This window comes from Micropterus dolomieu, linkage group LG04, assembly GCF_021292245.1.
Source record: "Micropterus dolomieu isolate WLL.071019.BEF.003 ecotype Adirondacks linkage group LG04, ASM2129224v1, whole genome shotgun sequence".
Taxonomy (NCBI): Eukaryota; Metazoa; Chordata; class Actinopteri; order Centrarchiformes; family Centrarchidae; genus Micropterus; species Micropterus dolomieu.
In genome coordinates this window covers 24,422,399-24,439,626 of record NC_060153.1, presented here as the reverse complement: position 1 = coordinate 24,439,626, position 17,228 = coordinate 24,422,399, and the positions used below count along the sequence as shown (strand labels likewise).

Sequence of the window (17,228 nt, the reverse complement as noted above, 5' to 3'; positions counted from 1 at the left end):
GTGCGTGAAAATCCCAGTAACTGAGCAGATTGTGAAATACTCAAACCGGCCCGTCTGGCACCAACAACCATGCCACGCTCAAAATTGCTTAAATCACCATTCTTTCCCATTCTGACATTCAGTTTGGAGTTCAGGAGATTGTCTTGACCAGGACCACACCCCTAAATGCATTGAAGCAACTGCCATGTGATTGGTTGATTAGATAATTGCATTAATGAGAAATTGAACAGGTGTTCCTAATAATACTTTAGGTGAGTGTATGTAGAGACTTCTTCAGTCCATAAGGAAAGTTTGAGTAAATTGTCATCTCTCCAATAAAGAATGTTGTTGAATCTAATTGTTTGCAAGGGCATCTGAAATCGATAACAGAACAGCATCTCTTATTACTTATTGCCTTTCCACACCTTGACAACAGCTTGCCAGGCCTGATGAGGAGTACACACACACACACACACACACACACACACACACACACACACACACAAATAAGCCCCTCAAGGTCTCCTTCATGTTTGAGCAACCACAGAAATTATGTGCTGATGACACCTAAACAGATTGTGTAATTACCTTTGCCCTGGTGGCCCTGGACTGCAACAGAGATTTCCAAGTCCTAAAGCAGGTAATCCCGAATTTTAGTGTTTGTGTGTGTTTGGATGAGCTGACATTTATGATGTGGAGCAATGTAAATGCAAGTTACAAGGACAAAATTCAACAGTCCAGAGGAAAGGGGAGGCCTGACATGGTTAAAGACTGCAGGTAACACTGAAGAGGGATGTAAAAAGTCTGGAAAAAAAGGAAGTTGTCACAGGGACCCCTCCTGTGCTCAATCTCATTTGTTCTATTGAAAGCAGCATCTTTGTTGGGGACTTCAGCTCCTTAAAGCTTTGAATTCATGTTAAACACCATGCCCTGCCAAATAATAGAAACTGCAGAGCACTGACAAGGTGGTAAATTCATCCTATAAATGGACCATCAGGGAGGTATTGGACACTATGGGGGCTGGTGGTTTAAATTCATCATGACATGCTTAAATAACGCACTCTTTTCTAATTTGCTCATTTATTGTTCCTTCAGGCACATGCTGCCTCCAGGCACTTCAAGACAAAAATACCATGTTTTATTCTTACCTGCTAAAAAGAACAGAGAAAGTAAGAAGTTGTAACAAATGGGTCATGATGTAGTCTTTTTGTATAAATTGTGAGAAAATTTGGCTTTTTACAGATCAGGCTCTTTTTTTTAATTAGTGTTTGACTGTAGTTACAGAGCCGATTAGCAATCACTCCTCTGGCATAGACACTTAATCATTTCACTGACACTGATTGGACTAGCAGGACTTCAGGTGAGCTGAGTAGTGACACCATTGGAGGTGAACAGCAACTGTGGGGAAACTGTCCTCAGTATCGTTTTCATAATGCGTTGATTTATGTGTGTCCTTCATTATTCCTCAGTCTATGTCTTGAGAATATTTTAGATTTTCAACATGCACCTCGCACTTACTGGCCCTCATGGTGATGATGATGACTCACTTGTACAAAATGAATTTGGCTGCTAGTCAATAATCTGACGTATGTTTTCAACAATAGGAATTTAATTCTGGCGTGAAACTCCCCAGTCGAAGCAAAGATGAACCTTGTTTCAGAGGTGTAAATAAAAGATTGGTACTGTGGTCTCTTCACAGTAAGCACAATCACCCCTGAGGAGAGAAATAAGAAAGAGAAAGACAGCTTCAAAACGGGTTTATATCAAACAGGGTACACGGTTGGAAAGTGATTTATCATAAGCAAAAATAACCTCTACAATTTGCCAACAGATGTAAAAAAAAAAGCAGCAATTAATCTCCTCTCCACACAGTTTGCATATGGTTGCAACATCAAGGTGCATACTGCCACCTAATGTACGTGATTTTTATAGTATACAGAATAGTTCATATTTTTTACAAGAATAGTCCTTTAAAAGTATAAGTAAGGATAAGTATTTTAAATTTGTATTTTAGTAAAAGTGTTGCTGAAGTCAAACATCTTGTTTACAAACCACCCTATGGCAATGTTTAATGTATATAATTACAATCACAAACTTGAAGTACATCATCCAAATCGTACTGTACTGTACCTTCTGCATGATTTTGTAGTGTTTTGTGGTAAAGTTGTTAAAAAATCCCAGCCTCTGTGTAGGGGACAAATTAAAAAAATGTGTGACGGGGAAAATTGTTAACATAATATGGGATTATTTACACCAAGTTATCTTTCTACATTTTTCAGATCAGAACTGAAATTCTCAGAACTACTGCGTCACTTAATAAAAGCAATTTCTCATTGTTTTGAACATTGAAGCAAATGATTTTGTACAATTGTCTGCTGTTTCCTACACTATCAATTGCTTATGTCATGCTGATCTCAATGAATTATACTGGTTCTCTGTTGAATAATCTTACCCCCACCCCAAAACATCTAGGCACAAGTTCATTGCGTAAGTCACACGTTGTCAAAATCAAAGTTAAGTCAAAGTTGAGTCCTTTCTTTTTCTTTTCTGCATCACCATGACAGGCTCTGTCAACAAATTATAGTACAAACAGAAAAAACGTAACTGTGAATCCTGTCCAATCTCTTACAATGTATAACTTTATACTGTTGAAATTGATACTGACATATTGAAAAATTTGCATTTTCAATCATTGTCATTAAAACGTTAGCCATAGTTTACATCAGAAAACACTTACGGAGTACACTGTTATATTGATAACATGTCTAAACATTTTGACTGTCTTGTTTGGAAACAATGACAGTACTTGTCATTCTGATGGCACTGACAAGTTCACTGACCTAAATATTTACTTGACTTACTACTAGATAGACTAAGGATTTTGAGCAGGTTACGGGCTTTTGCAGGTAAGCCACTGTGTTGTGCTGTTTGTTCAATATGTTTCGAGAAATGCACCTACTGTTTTGCAATCGTTAAAGATGATTCGAGAAATGTACCAAAGCGAGTGAGAAAAATTGTAAACTACAAACTACACTGTCTGAGAATAGAGACAATTGATATGGCAGAAAAAAAGTTTTTTCTAAATTTTGTTGTTTTTTTTCAGTTGTGCAGCGGAAGTAAAAACAGGTGGATATTACTTCTCACAGCTTCTTCAGGTACTCCCTATTGGTTCATGTGTACTTCCTTGCCTTTTCTTATTTTTGATTCATGCTCAAGGAGGAGACAAATACTGCATGTATTTAGGTCATATGTCAGGAAAGGGGGGGGTGGGAGTTGGGCAAAGAGGATAGGAAACTACTCCTGGATTGCATGCACTTCACACCTCCAACCTAATGATGGCTTATGATTATACATATACAACACATGTACATATATATAACCATAAGCATACCCATAAACAGACAAACATACCTCCATACAGGTATACATGCCTAAAATGCACTATGTCTGCAAATGTCCACACAAGTGCTCACACATCTGCACATACACTGGACTTATATCTTAACCCTAACATATGAACATAAGATGTGTATATACGTATTCAAATATAGTGTTCATGTATATATTGCGAGAAAGTAGTGTTGCCCTTACCCCAACCCTAAACCTTCCTTGCTTTTGTCAGTTCAAAAATATGTTTCGCTCATTGTTACTTAACGTGACTTCTGTGCAGAGTTTGTCACTAGAAGACTGTTTTCACATCCACCTGTCGAAGGGGGGGAAGTATCTCTGTGCTCACATTAAATCCGAGTTAAAGACGTGGGTGTACAAGTGGGATTTTGTGTCATCACAAATTGTTTGGAAGCAAATCATGGTCCAGTATGTGACTTATACATATGTGATGTGGAAACTTGAAACCTCCACTTCACAGCGAATGGACTTCTCAGTGAAGCAAGAGACATCTTGTGTCCAGCAGTAAAACCTTTGAAATGAACAATATTTGCATATTCATAGATTCTCTGGAGGGGATCTTTAACCTTTACCTGTCAGCGCAAGCTAGGGTTTTATGACTGGGAGCTAGTGGGTACATCTTAAATATCAAAGTCACCCCGAAACTCAATAAGACTATTTTTTGGTAAACTTTTTTTTCAAGGGGACCTTGACAGTTATTGTTTAGGGATGACTACCTATTTGCTGTTCCCCTCCACTGTTCCTCATCACTTTCCCCAACAATGTTCCAGTCACAGCCCTAGACTGTCTATGATTTAAGTCCCCCAGCGAAGGATTATTCAGGTGAGGATTTGCCACAACAGGCAGACTTATACCATGCATGAAATCATGTTCACAAAGCATGCCAGCCCTCTGAGTTACAGTTTATTCAGATGGGAAACACATGCCTCTTGTCCCTGTAACTCCTTGCGAACATCAGACTCTGACGAGACCTCTCTGGAGCCCTCACAGCAGAGACAAAAATTAGGAAGAAACATTAGGTCACAATTATATCAAATATACTCAAAGGCAAATATGTACATTGAAACAGTTGATTGTTCTTAGCAGTGGTGAAGTGATCCCTCTCTGGTACGACTCCAATGTCAGAGACAGAGGACAAAGTCCACCATCTTTTGCTCTGTGCGAAAGTAAGTTCAGCTGAAGCTAATACAAGGCTTCAGCAGTCTGTGACCAATTAAGAGAGAGAAAAGCTAGGGTCTTTTTAGTACAAAATGTACTTTGTCTTTCACCAAACAGGGTTTACTTGCTGAGATGGAGTGGAAGGATAGTAATGTGAGTATCTGAAAATCTAAACCTGTAACTCTGTAACACTGAGTTGTAAATAAGAGGCAGCTTTGCGCACTCCTGCGGATGGCGGGGGGAGGTTGTGCAAAACAGCCATTTAAGAACCCTATGAAATTTATGATGATACAGTTATCTATATACAACTAAATTAATTAAAGTATAGTGTATTATAATCCTTATGCCTCACCAATATGATAGGACAAATATATAGATTTTAAAGCATATAATGTAGAGAATCTTTATAATCCTTATGCCTCACCAATATGATGGGACAAATATAAAGATTTTAAAGCATATAATGCAGAGAACCATTCTTCCTCTTGTGGCGGTGATAATTTGTCAATTAAAGCAAACCAGGCAGCCTTCCATTTGTGAGACCCGCACTGTTTTCTGGGGTCTTTTTTTTTTTTCACGTCACCCACCAGGGGGCTGCAGCTCTGCAGCAATACATCTAGTTCAATGAAACACCTCAAACCCAATTCTGCTTCCTCTTGTGAAGACGATAATTTATCAATTCAAGCAAACCAGGCATCCTTCCAGTGTGAGAGCAGCGCTGATTTGTGGGATTTTTTTTTCTGTAGCCCTGCAATAATGGTCTAGATCATCCCCTCATAGCCAATTTGGTCATCTGTGTATATAAGAGTTTTGATACATTGCGTATTCATTGACATTAAAATAGTAATTTATTAACCAAACAGCTGAATAGTCACGCATTGTTAATAAACCGCTTGTCCGCTCACAATGCTATCAAATAAAACAGTCCCTTCAGTCATGGTTTCAATAGTAAACTGTCATAGGAATGACAATTACTGACTAAAAACATTATATTATAACCGGAAACATTTAAAAAAAAATACATAAATTACAGCGTATCTTTTGTATTTCAAGCAAATAGGAGGCATTTTAATAAATTTTAACAAAACTCGCTATGCATCATGGGATTTCTGTGGGACAGCCTTTAAAGCTGATAGGCTATAAGGTCCTCAAATTCCACTGGAAGCCATGAAAATCTTGTTTCCTCTTGTGTTGAATGACTGCGTTGCGGGTGTGTGAGCCTCTGTCTCTTAATGTTACATGCAGTAACATCTAGTTGTGAGAATGTGCTGTAGAGGCAGGAGGGTGTGTTGAGATTCAGCGTGGATTTTATGTATGCTTTTTCTTAACTGTGACTAAACTGTCTTATAGCAAATAATAATGACAATTAAACTTTCTCAGTAACAAGCTGTTTCAAATGCGTGGTATTATATTTCATTCTTGATTTAAACTCTTGGGGTTATGCGTGAGAACACAAAACAGATGGCTCTCACAAGATGTTTACAAATGCTTTTATGATTATTTTTCGTTCTTCTGTGGTTCTTACGACACTTGCAATAACCTGTCTCATTGACAGAGAGGAGAGAAGAAACACTTATTTTAGTCCTATAGTTATAGTCACTCGTTAAGAACTGCTATGCGATTGTCTATAGTGTAACTGGGGAGGGTATTGCCTGTGTGTGACAGCGGATGGGGGATGAGAATAGGATGGGATCACAGCTAGACAGCTGTCGGTTTGACATGAACGCGCAAAAGCGGATGTATATTCACAGCCATCTATCTCTGCCTAGACCATAATGTCAGACTAACAAGTATTGCAGGATAAAACTGTGAAAGTAGAGCGTTGATGTTTTATCGTTATCATTGTAATATAGGGTACATTAGTCTATGTGATGCAGTGTTGTTACTAAATGCTAGGAAGAGCAAAACGGTAGAGTTAGTGAAAGGGGATGGATTTATGCGTGAGAACACAAAACAGATGGCTATCACAAGATGTTTACAAATGCGTGTGATTATTTTTCGTTCTTGTTTTAAACTCCACCTGTGTGGCAGTAGGGGGCGGTAAAGACCTGTGGGGGATGCAGAACAGTGGTCTCATTTATAAAAACATGCCCAGAAATCTCGCAAAAAGTGTATGTGCGTCCAAAAGACAAAAAAATATTCAGACTTATAAAACCGTGCATATGCACACTTGTAAGCATGTTCCCTTTATAAATCACAATCAACTTGAAATGTGGCCTATGTGAGGAAGCGCCATATCCGATCCCTTCAAACGCTTACAACTGTCTATAAATGGTCAGTGGAATTAGGCTAATATTAATACGTACTGACCGCGGGAAGAAAAGGAGGCAAACTCTTGACAGAGGAGCAACAAAATGAGATTTAACTCAGCGTGACACTGACGTTCCTTTTGGTGAAGCAAAAGTTGTTTCGTGGGTAAAAAACGCACTTTCATGCACCGCTCGTGCACCGTGCACCGTTGGAAAGGGGGCACCGGAGCTCCACTCCCTTTATAACGAGACGGGTCTGGCTGCAGTCTGGAGCCTCCCGTCTCATACCCTCTCGTTTTATGGCCTCCCGCCTGGTGCCTTCAGCTAGTTTCTATATTTCAAAATAAAAGCTCGCGTCGTGTTCCCTATTTCTACCTCGTTCTTCGGTTTTTTTGAACTGATAAATTAAGACTGTCGTGCTAATTACAATGCTATTCCAGAAATCTGGTAGAAAGATTGTTTTAAACGTAGTTTCAAGTGTCAAAATCGCGAATTATGTGTGTTACACACTCCTGTACAGTAGATGGCGGTATGCACCTAAACGTTGTTTGCAATCTGGTGTTAATCAAGAGAAGAAGCAGCAGCAGCAGCAGAAGGATAAAGTGTCGGAGTCACGAGTGAGTTAATTCATGCAGTCAATTAAAAACATATAAATAAATATGATATAAATATTTGGCCATAAATGTTTTGCATATTTCTGGGTGTTATTGTTGTGTCCCTGACATTAACCTATGTGATGAAACCTGCGATGACTTTAACACTTTAAACTGCTGCAGTGTTTCAATTAGACGTTTGTTAGCGAATATTAGCTCAACACTAACCTATAGCAATTTATGATAACAGACTTTAGTGGTTTCTTTCTTTGATTTTACCTAAGGAATACATCAGTGTTTTTTTTTTTTTTAAATAACATGTGTAGGGCACAGCCTACTGTGCTGAGCATGCTTGTTGCTAACAAAAAAGACTGAAACAAAAAAAATCTGAACACTGTGTGAGTGCAGATCAAGAGTATGATTTTGTGCTGTTTTTCTTATAAACACAGGGTACTTTGGAAGAGGTGAGCTGCAGGGTATATCTTCTGAAGATCCCCACCCTGGATCCTGCAGCAATTTCTGCCAATATGCGGGAGGACAGTGATAATGAAGAACAAAATAATAAACATGTTATACTCTCTCCAAGACTCTATTCTATATTGTTTCCACACTTAATAGGGAAATCGCTGCAAATACAATTGCTTATTCTATTCTATTGTGTGCGTGTGTGTGTCGTTTAGTTGGCACATACACAGGATAAGCAGCAGAGATTTTATTAAGTATTTTATCCATTCGCATGATTGCCGTAACTATTCAGTTCAAAAACACCAAAGTACGAGGAAGACCGAACCAGACGTGAGTTTTTATTTTGCACCGTAGAAACTAGCGGAAGGCACCATGCGGGAGGGCATGAGACGAGAGGGCACGAGACAGGAGGCTCCAGGCTGCAGCCATACAGTCTTGTTTATAACTGATCTGCAGGAACGGGGCATTCCTCCTGGGTAGTGACGTCACTTACGGAAGGGGACACACACACACACACGCAAGACAGGATGACCCCGGTACTAATTTGGATTCCCCCCGTTTGAAAAGAGAGTAAACCAAATGCATTCCACCTGTGTTTAAACATGTATTTAGATTACACAAACAGTCCACTCACTTTACAACAATGGAGAATCAATCAAACAAGTGTCTGATTATTTAGAAAGGCTTTAGGGTTTAACCTATACTACTCAGAGGTAATATTTCGATATATTTTACACAGCTGTAGGACTATTCACTTCAAATTGTTTCATCCTGCTGCCATGTGAGTCGCCATTTCTCATTTCTCCTCTTTATGTGCACACATGGTTCAGAGTTTACTTACAGGATGCACATTTTCAATGTCTTCAAGGAGTTTGTTTTTTATAGATCACAACCTTTGCTAGGGAAGTGGCGTTAGTTGTTGTCACCTATATTCTAATAATATTTATTTCTACTTACTGTATTGTCCTCTTCTGTGTTACTTTCTTAGACCAATCATGTGTTTTGCCTGCAACATCTTAATTATTAGCTAGTAAACAAAATACGTCAGATGTAATATGTAAAAAACAGAAGTTTATTTTATTTTATTTCTGAGAAATAAAAAGGCTTTCGAACTAAAAAATAAAACAATTGCCAAAAGACTTCAAGTTGTGTACAAGAAACGCAGTTTTTCCTAATCTGAAAACTTTACCATACGGTTTTTGAAATGGATGTTAGAGAGACTGATGGTTTTGATTTTAGACTACAACATCCTTTGCAAGTCTAATTGTGTCAGGTCCTTCAAACAGCGGTAAAACATATTTTGTGAAAATGTTGATTGAAAATGCAGATAAGCTCATTTCAAAACAGATTGACAATGTTGTATATATTTTTTCGTGTTGGCAACCATTGTATGACCAGTTATTGAAAATTTGAAATGTGAATTTTGTTGAAGGCTTGCCATCTTCTTTGTGTGATGATACATTGTTGCCTTTAGATAAAAACAATGTGTTGATTATTGATGATTTAATGAATGATGCTAGCAATAACATTGAGGTCCAAAATGTGTTTACAAAATATGTGCATCATTGAAATTTAAGTTGTTTATACCTAGTTCAGAATTCAGTTCAGTTTTTTCAAGGCAAAGTTAGCCCTACTATTAATTTGAATACCAATTATCTTGTTTTGTTTAGAAATCCCAGAGATAAATACCAAGTCATGCTAATGGCTAGACAAATGTAGTATGTCTAAACTACCTATGAAGTTTAATAAATTTATGAGAATACCCAATTATGAATTTTAATATTCAGACAATATTAATCTATAAATCTCTCGTTTCGCGGGGCACCACCGGAGTTGTTATTAACCTAGAGTCTCCGGACCTCTAGGTAGCTTTTAATAATTATACAATTATTCACCAGTGATCAGTTAGTTAATAAACGCTCAATTATCTTAAATCAATCATTCAGTCTCATATCTAAAGGGTAAATTCTCTTGGCAGGGACTTAGAAGTATGCAATACACACAATTCCTTGATTACAGTGAATTTATTAACTAACTAAGGTGATATAAAAAGGTGGTTAAATACATCAGAGAAATAAACAATGGCTAAACAATGAGAATGGAGGTTCGATTGTGGGAGGATTTGACTCATACGGCAACTAATGAAAGTAAGCTATGAGTTTAGGAGTTAAAAGACAATATTAACACTATGGGACATCCCTGACTACAGAATTCTTTGTTTTGGTCTTACTGCTTGTCGGCGGCCTGCTTTGGCCTGTTGCACGGGTCCCACGCTAGCTGCCCGATCCTGGCTTTTTGCTATTCTCCAAGGTTCTCCGTGTCTGATTGAAGAAAAACCCTCAAGGGTTGGCCGTCCTCCGTCTGGCAATTCGGCTGTTTTTCAGGTGTCCTTCGTTGCCACTGGCGAGACCACGTGGTTGGGTCTGACCTCGGTGAAGTTAGCTCGATGAAAAAGCTTAAAAGGGAACTTGGTCGTTCCTGAATTAGACCAGTGTAACTTAACGGACTGATAACTTTTAACAAAACAAAAGAAAGAAAATAAAACAAGTGAAGTTGCTGGAACTGAGGGACACTGAAGTCGCGGCACTTCGCGTGTGTAGCTTCAAGACTTCGCTGCGCTGGTCGAATTCTTAGGGCGTTGCCGGGAGGGGCACGCCGGGCGCGTGCCGAAGCGTCCAGAGAGCAGAGCGAAGAGGAAGAGAAGAGCGAACGACGTTGTGTGTCGCTCTTTTGTTGTCTGGGGCGTGGTTCCCCAGAGGGCAGTCCCTTCGTTTCCCGCAGGGAGGCCGTTTCCGGTTTCCTGAGGGACTGTCTTTCTAAACTTTTAATATGTCTATAAAGAAAAAGAAAATCTATTTGCGCGTATTATAATCAAGTATTTCCCACAATCAAACCTCACTGGTCAAACGGTTGTACCGTTCTAAGTTTAAGCATTTGTTAACAGGAAAACAATAGTCAAATTATTGGTCCTGATAAATAATGAGTGACATTTATACATCAACGGCATTTCCGACGATGGTATGTAATACTTATTTCGTCCACTTGGGGGAGCTCAGGTTACATGAGGAAAGCTTAGATTAATCCAAAAACAATCTTCTCAGGAGCTGGAAAATTTAGTTATTTAGCCTTAAATTCAAGCTGGCAATTAATAACGTGTAGTATGACATTTATCATCATTTCTAAAGGAATTGTGTGAGAAAGTATTGTGAACAAGCATTGGTTACACATAAAATGAAGGAGTGTCCTTAATCTTGCTGAAAATTAAAACCCTGCAAAAGTAACTTATTTAGATTCTTTTCAGCAATAATATCAACAACAGATAGCAACAACACGGTAACATAACTACTCAATAGAGGCAAATGTAATCAAGTAACTAAAAGATTATTTAATTAAACAGGTAATGCTTTGAGTCTTTGGAGACTGCAGTCTTTGTTTACATAAAGTTCAGGGCTGTCCTTGGTGTCCTGGATTTTGTCACACCTGGGTGAGAAGGGATATCCCTTTGATGAGAGGTAATTAAACACAGAGCAAGAATAGTTGCCATGGTTACATGTGTGGGGGGCAGTTTAGGGTTTCCTGCCCCTTTCTTTAAGAAGAGTTCTGATAGGCTGTTTAGAAAAATGCTAATCACTGGTTAATGTCCCTTTTGTCAGTTTAACAGTCAGGCACCGAGAGGCTTATATTGGCTGTTGCCAAGTGGCCAGTTTTACGATCAACTGCCCCGGAATAGCACTTAGGGAAAGCGACCTTTCCACCCCCCTTCTGTTGGGGTCTCTTCAGTCGTCTGTTGAAAGTTGATCTCAACCCCCTCCTTTCGCTGGGAGAGAAAAGAGGAGTTGAGTCTCTAAATTATTTAATATAAAATGCATAAATCCACACTGTTGTTCCACTACACTACACAAATGTTTCCTGGGAAGAGTAATTTTTTATGGATTGTTTCGAAGATGCCACGAGTGTTCTTTACGGTTATTTGATGATTGATTTTAAAGCTAAGTCACCTGATGATTTCAGACTCAGAACTGACTTGCTTTCAGACCTGCCTGTTGTGTATGTGCCTAAGAGAAAGTAAATAAATATGTCTGATCGCATTAAAAGAAACCTATCTTTATTGCAAACGTTGCACGGAGCATCTCCATCTCAGAGAGTGAATATTATTAAATCTGCATCACCAGACCTTTTGGTAGCATTAATGCGAAATAGCTTACAATGTTTTAAAAGGTAAAATTCCTTTAAATAAGACACGGTATATTAAATTAAAAAAGAAGAAGGCGGGGATTAGACTGCTCGCCAATAAAAAGGTTTGCGCTTCAAAGAAAAAGAAGACGTTGCTTAAACAGTCTGGTGGTTTTCTTCTCCCCCTCCTGAGTATCGCTGTGCCTTTTATAACGAGTCTTATTGCTTCAAGACAATCTTAGATAACTATGGAAAAAATGTTTCTGGTACCTAAACAACAGCTTGATCTTTTAAGAAGACCTCCGGCACACAAGTCTATTCGAGAAACTGTTGAAAATTACCTGGATCGTACTATTAAAGACATTCTAGCTCAAAAGACTGAAGATCTTCATGAAAAAGCAAAAAAATATTCCATCGCATTGCAGAGATTTCTCACCATGGTAAAACAAGGAGAAAAAGACCAGAACACACTAACTTTGTCAATACCGGTCGCTGAGGATTTTCACTCTTCAGAGCAGAAGAATCAAGAAGAGATTTTGTTTTTGAAGAAATTTTAAAAAACATGCCAAAAAGCAGGAATAGCTCAGCATATTTTGGATAAAATGTCCTCCTCAAAAAACATATCTGCATGGACTGAACATGGGGAGTTTGTGTTTAACGGTAATGTTATTAAAGGGTCTCATGTGTATGATTTGATAAGAGGAGTAACTGCTTCTCACAACTTTTCTGACAGCCAGAGACCTACAGGTTGGGATGAATATCTGCAATCGTTGGCTATATTGAATATACCTTTATCAGTTGTACCAAATCAACAGGTCAAAAGAAAAATTGACGAGATTCAGAGAAAGACTTTTGGAGAATCTTCTCCTCTTATTACTGGACCACCAACTACACCTCTTGTTACCAGAGGGCATCGATTAGCAAACAATGAAAGTCCATTTGTATCTCCTAAAATGCGATTGAGTGATTGGATAACTTTTTAATTGTATATCATTATTGATTTCAAATAAATACATAGAGAGATAACGTTATCATTTCAAAGTGTTTTTATTTATATCACAATAATAACAAAAATATTGTCGTACACGTTTCAATCTATAAATCATTTTGATAATTATTTATCGTATTTTTTTCACAAATTTGCACACCATAAAATCATCGCATGACCGTTTATTACTATATTTCGTCATTACATTGTCATAAGATAACCCTCTATCCATGTGGTAAAGAAAAAACACACAATGCTGACCGCACACTACAGAATCCACATCTTGCACTTGTCTAACAGAATGTTGCGTGGACTTACAATTACTGTTGAGAAAGACAGAAAAGGATTCAGGAAAATGTGAGTATACCGGAGAGTTCCCAAAACTGTCAAAGAATGATCCCACACCCTGCTTGTCAATATAGATAGCGACCCAGTGTTGTCCTCCCAGGTGGGAGGGGTCCGTGTTTACCACCAACATGGCGGGTCTCTTTTTAATAACTGATCTAGGAAGCTGGTCACTAGCAAATACTCCAAGAAAGACGCTTTGCTTCACTACCTTATCAAGTACTTTTGACAATTCTATCGTATTCATACTATCGTTTGTTAAAGTTAGAAAAAGTCATAACCTGTCTTCTTGATGATATCGCAATTATAGAATCATATGTGGCGTAAATAACCGCATTTATTGTGCGTTGAAGCGGATTTCTAAAATGAGCCTCTAATCTAACGCTACCGTTTTTAATGAGCGACATATGGTCTCCGCATCCTTCATCAGGGCTCAGATTAAAACAGAACAGACTATATCCATTACAAAATTTGTTGCGGGTTATGGCCATAGCGTTGTTTTTAAGATACTTTCCAGAGTACAATTGATGATACTCCCTGATGGTATTCCCTCTGGTAAAGTTGGGTTGAAAGGGTTTTGAAGGATATTGTTGGCCGTCAACATATAAACATAAAAACTCTATATCATAATGGTTAAATGTAAATGGGTTACGCGCATAACTACCTGTAAATGCCTCATGATCTATAAATCCTACTACAATAAATTTAGGCATTTGTCCCAAGAATACATTTTCTTGATTGCAAACACGAGTGCCTGTTGGGGCGCTAAAATCTTTTTTGACAGACTCTGTCTATGGGATATTTAACGTTGCCATGCGTTAATGCCTTAGCGTGCGCTAGCTTAACAGCCGGAGATACGGTGACTTTCTTTACAAACAGGCTTGCTGACATAATGTTAACCCGAAAGTCGTCTACAGTGTTGCGCATTAAGCAAAATTAGTTTTTAGCTCTTATGAATTTTATCTTGAGGTCTACTCCATTTATCATTAACTTCTTGAAAAAACAAGTCAGAATGTAAAGGGGATATTAGCTCCACAATGCGGCCGCCTTGTGTGTACTCCATTCTTTTAACTAGTCCCACATTGCATCCTCCAGCCGTTGCGTCGTCCATATAACCTGCTGTATCCATGCAAAATAGTCTGGATCTAAACTGTGTCTGCAGAGCGTCCTTTCCGTAGTTCAAAAGGCACTCTATTATACCCCTGTAAGGATATGTGTTTGATGATTGCTTTATGAGTCAGTCAACCTGTGAAAATATTGTACATCCAGGGTAGTTGATAAAGCCCACTTCGTCTGCTTGATCCAGGTTTCCACCGCTAGCTTTGGTGATTTTTACACGCGTGTACAGAAATGTATTGTTTAGATCCAGGTAGTGGGTGGGGTGCAGAGTCTGATACCACTGCTAGAGTAGGGAATTCGATGTAGATGCATTTCTTAATACTTGTTTGTGTTAACCGCACCATAAACAGGTCTAGCTCCAACTTAACGCACTTTTGTGACAGGCTATTTACCAACGACATTCTCGTTAGAAAATGTCTCTTGTCTTCTGACGTTTTGTCGACTTGCTTCTCCTTGCTTGTTTATTTTTTCTAGTCTTAGTATGGGTCTTCTTATTTGTTGTTCGGCTACGCTTCTTTTCCCAGGAGGCCGTTTTATTTGTCGGGGGGCCATGGCAACTATACCCGACCTCTCTTGACGTCTGTTCATGATGTTAGTAATAACATCCGTAGCTTTGTTTTTAGCAGCTGTCTTTAAATGAGGGGCAACAAATGTAAATCCTTTCTTGAGTAAGGGGAATGCTAATCTAAACAGACCCCTAAAGATACCCCCTAACCCTGCACCATACTGAGCACCGAACCCGCTGTATCCTGGTAAATTACCACCCGCTTGGGCTGTATAATATGCAACGTACTTGTCTGCACTGTGAGCATATGGATGGTACATGTTTGCTCCTTGTCTAATACTGATATTTTACGGGTCGAAAGTGTAGCTTTATTATCACTTATGTATGTAAAAGTGATATGTTGATTCTGATCTGTCTTGAGAGAAATCTCGAAACTATCAATGTGTGTTTTGCAGAGCCTTAGATAGTGTGGTCTGTCATAAGTATTTGTGATCATATGGTTGTTTGGCCCTGATATATGTACTATTCTTAAAAGAGGGACGTAACTATCCCCTACTGTTTGATGATCAAAAATATCGGTATAAACAAATATATTATACATCCCTATATTAACATCGGCAGGATGTGACACTCCATTGTTTTTAGTGTTGTTCCCTCTTCCAGATGTCCAGAGATTCCTTAACCATTGTGCTCACACTGTCCTCCACTCTAACTACCCGTTTAAGCGAAGCAGTGAGAAAAGGGTTCCTCGGCCAAATCTGTAGAGCAGCTGCTGCAATGTCTCGAATACTGCATTCACACATTGGCACCAACCCAAGACCACGTAGGACGTACTTTTGAGCATCAGCGAAATTTTTGTTAAAAAGCTTCTGTGTAATTTCCCCCTTAGGGCAGCATGTCAATGCACGTGTGAGGTTGTTTTCTGCTCCATTCATCTGTATAAGCACAATATATACATGTTTGTATAGCTTTTTGTTGCAGTATATTGTATAAATAATAAGCTACGGTTACCTGTATAATACTGCTAGCAGTAGTGTTAGGAGATGTGTCCTTGTCACAACAGTCCAGAGCGTCCAAACAGGCACCCTTAAACGGCTTGACCCTGCTCTTGTCCTCATCTGGTTTTTCTTCAGGAACAAGAAATGTTAAATTTCTTTTCCCCAGTTCTTTGCCATAGTCCTCCACCCATGAGTTATCGGCGACGTCTTCCTGGAGTAATGGAAAATATTTAGGGGTGCTCGATAGACCCTCGCGCACATGTCCTCGTACCTGTACAAAACATTTTAATTAAAACAATGTCACCGGCAGCCCCGTTGTGGAGGTCTTTGAGGTTGTCTGTGGTATTGTTTGTTGTTCATCTTGCTTGTCCTCAGGACCAAAAAGTTTTCTTTTGATCCCTACATAGCTAACATAAGGTTCATACCATCTGAAGAATTTATCAATGTGCGAGCAGACTTCAAGGGTTCTATCCCATTCTCCCCACTGGACCTCAAAGCCGGTGCTGAACCACGTCTCCCACTCTTTAGACATGATGGGGTAGCCTTTTTGTTGCTCTGGGGTCCCCATCCTTGCATTTTGAATGATAGAATCGTCCTTGCATGATCTAAAAAAGATGTAGGATTCTGGGTTGTAGACTTCAATGTCTGTCTCTACACGGTAGAGCTCTCCTGGCACAGAGCCGCACCATTGTGTGGTATAGACTCCTTTTGAAGCACTCATATCTTTACAGACTTTGTTTCTGAAGTAATTCCAGTCTTTGGCTGAAAAACTAATGTGCGGTGTGCTTTCACGAAGAAAAATTTCATTAAGCTCTCTTGGATAAAGATGAACTGTTCCGTGCTCAAACAAAATCCCGACATTCTAAAATCTTGCACCGCCCATTCAAACTGAGGTCCTGATGTACTGGCCTGTCTCCTGGTAGAGCCTCCATGCTCTGGACGCTACGCTGACAGACACAGCAAACCTTCTTGCCGCAGCTCACATTGATGTGCCATCCTGGATGAGCTGCAGTACCTGAGCCACTTGTGTGGGTTGTAGACTCCGTCTCATGCTACCACTAGAGTGAAAACACCGCCAGCATTCAAAAGTGACCAGAACATCAGCCACGAAGCATAGGAACTGAGAAGTGGTCTGTGGTCACCACCTGCAGAACCACTCCTTTATTGGGGGTGTCTTGCTAATTGCCTATAATTTCCACCTGTTGTCTATTCCATTTGCACAACAGCATGTGAAATTGATTGTCAATC

General features: G+C 39.2%; 2 long non-coding RNA genes across 2 annotated transcripts in view; both read left to right on the top strand.

The window, feature by feature from the left end:
• Window positions 1-17,228, top strand: part of LOC123970010 — a 112,115-nt gene that overhangs the window by 61,839 nt on the left and 33,048 nt on the right. The gene's annotated exons all lie outside the window — the stretch shown is intronic.
• LOC123970011 lies at window positions 539-7,967 on the top strand. The gene is made up of 3 exons (XR_006824844.1): window positions 539-619; window positions 3,083-3,134; window positions 7,837-7,967. It is a non-coding gene; the product is annotated as an uncharacterized LOC123970011 (long non-coding RNA).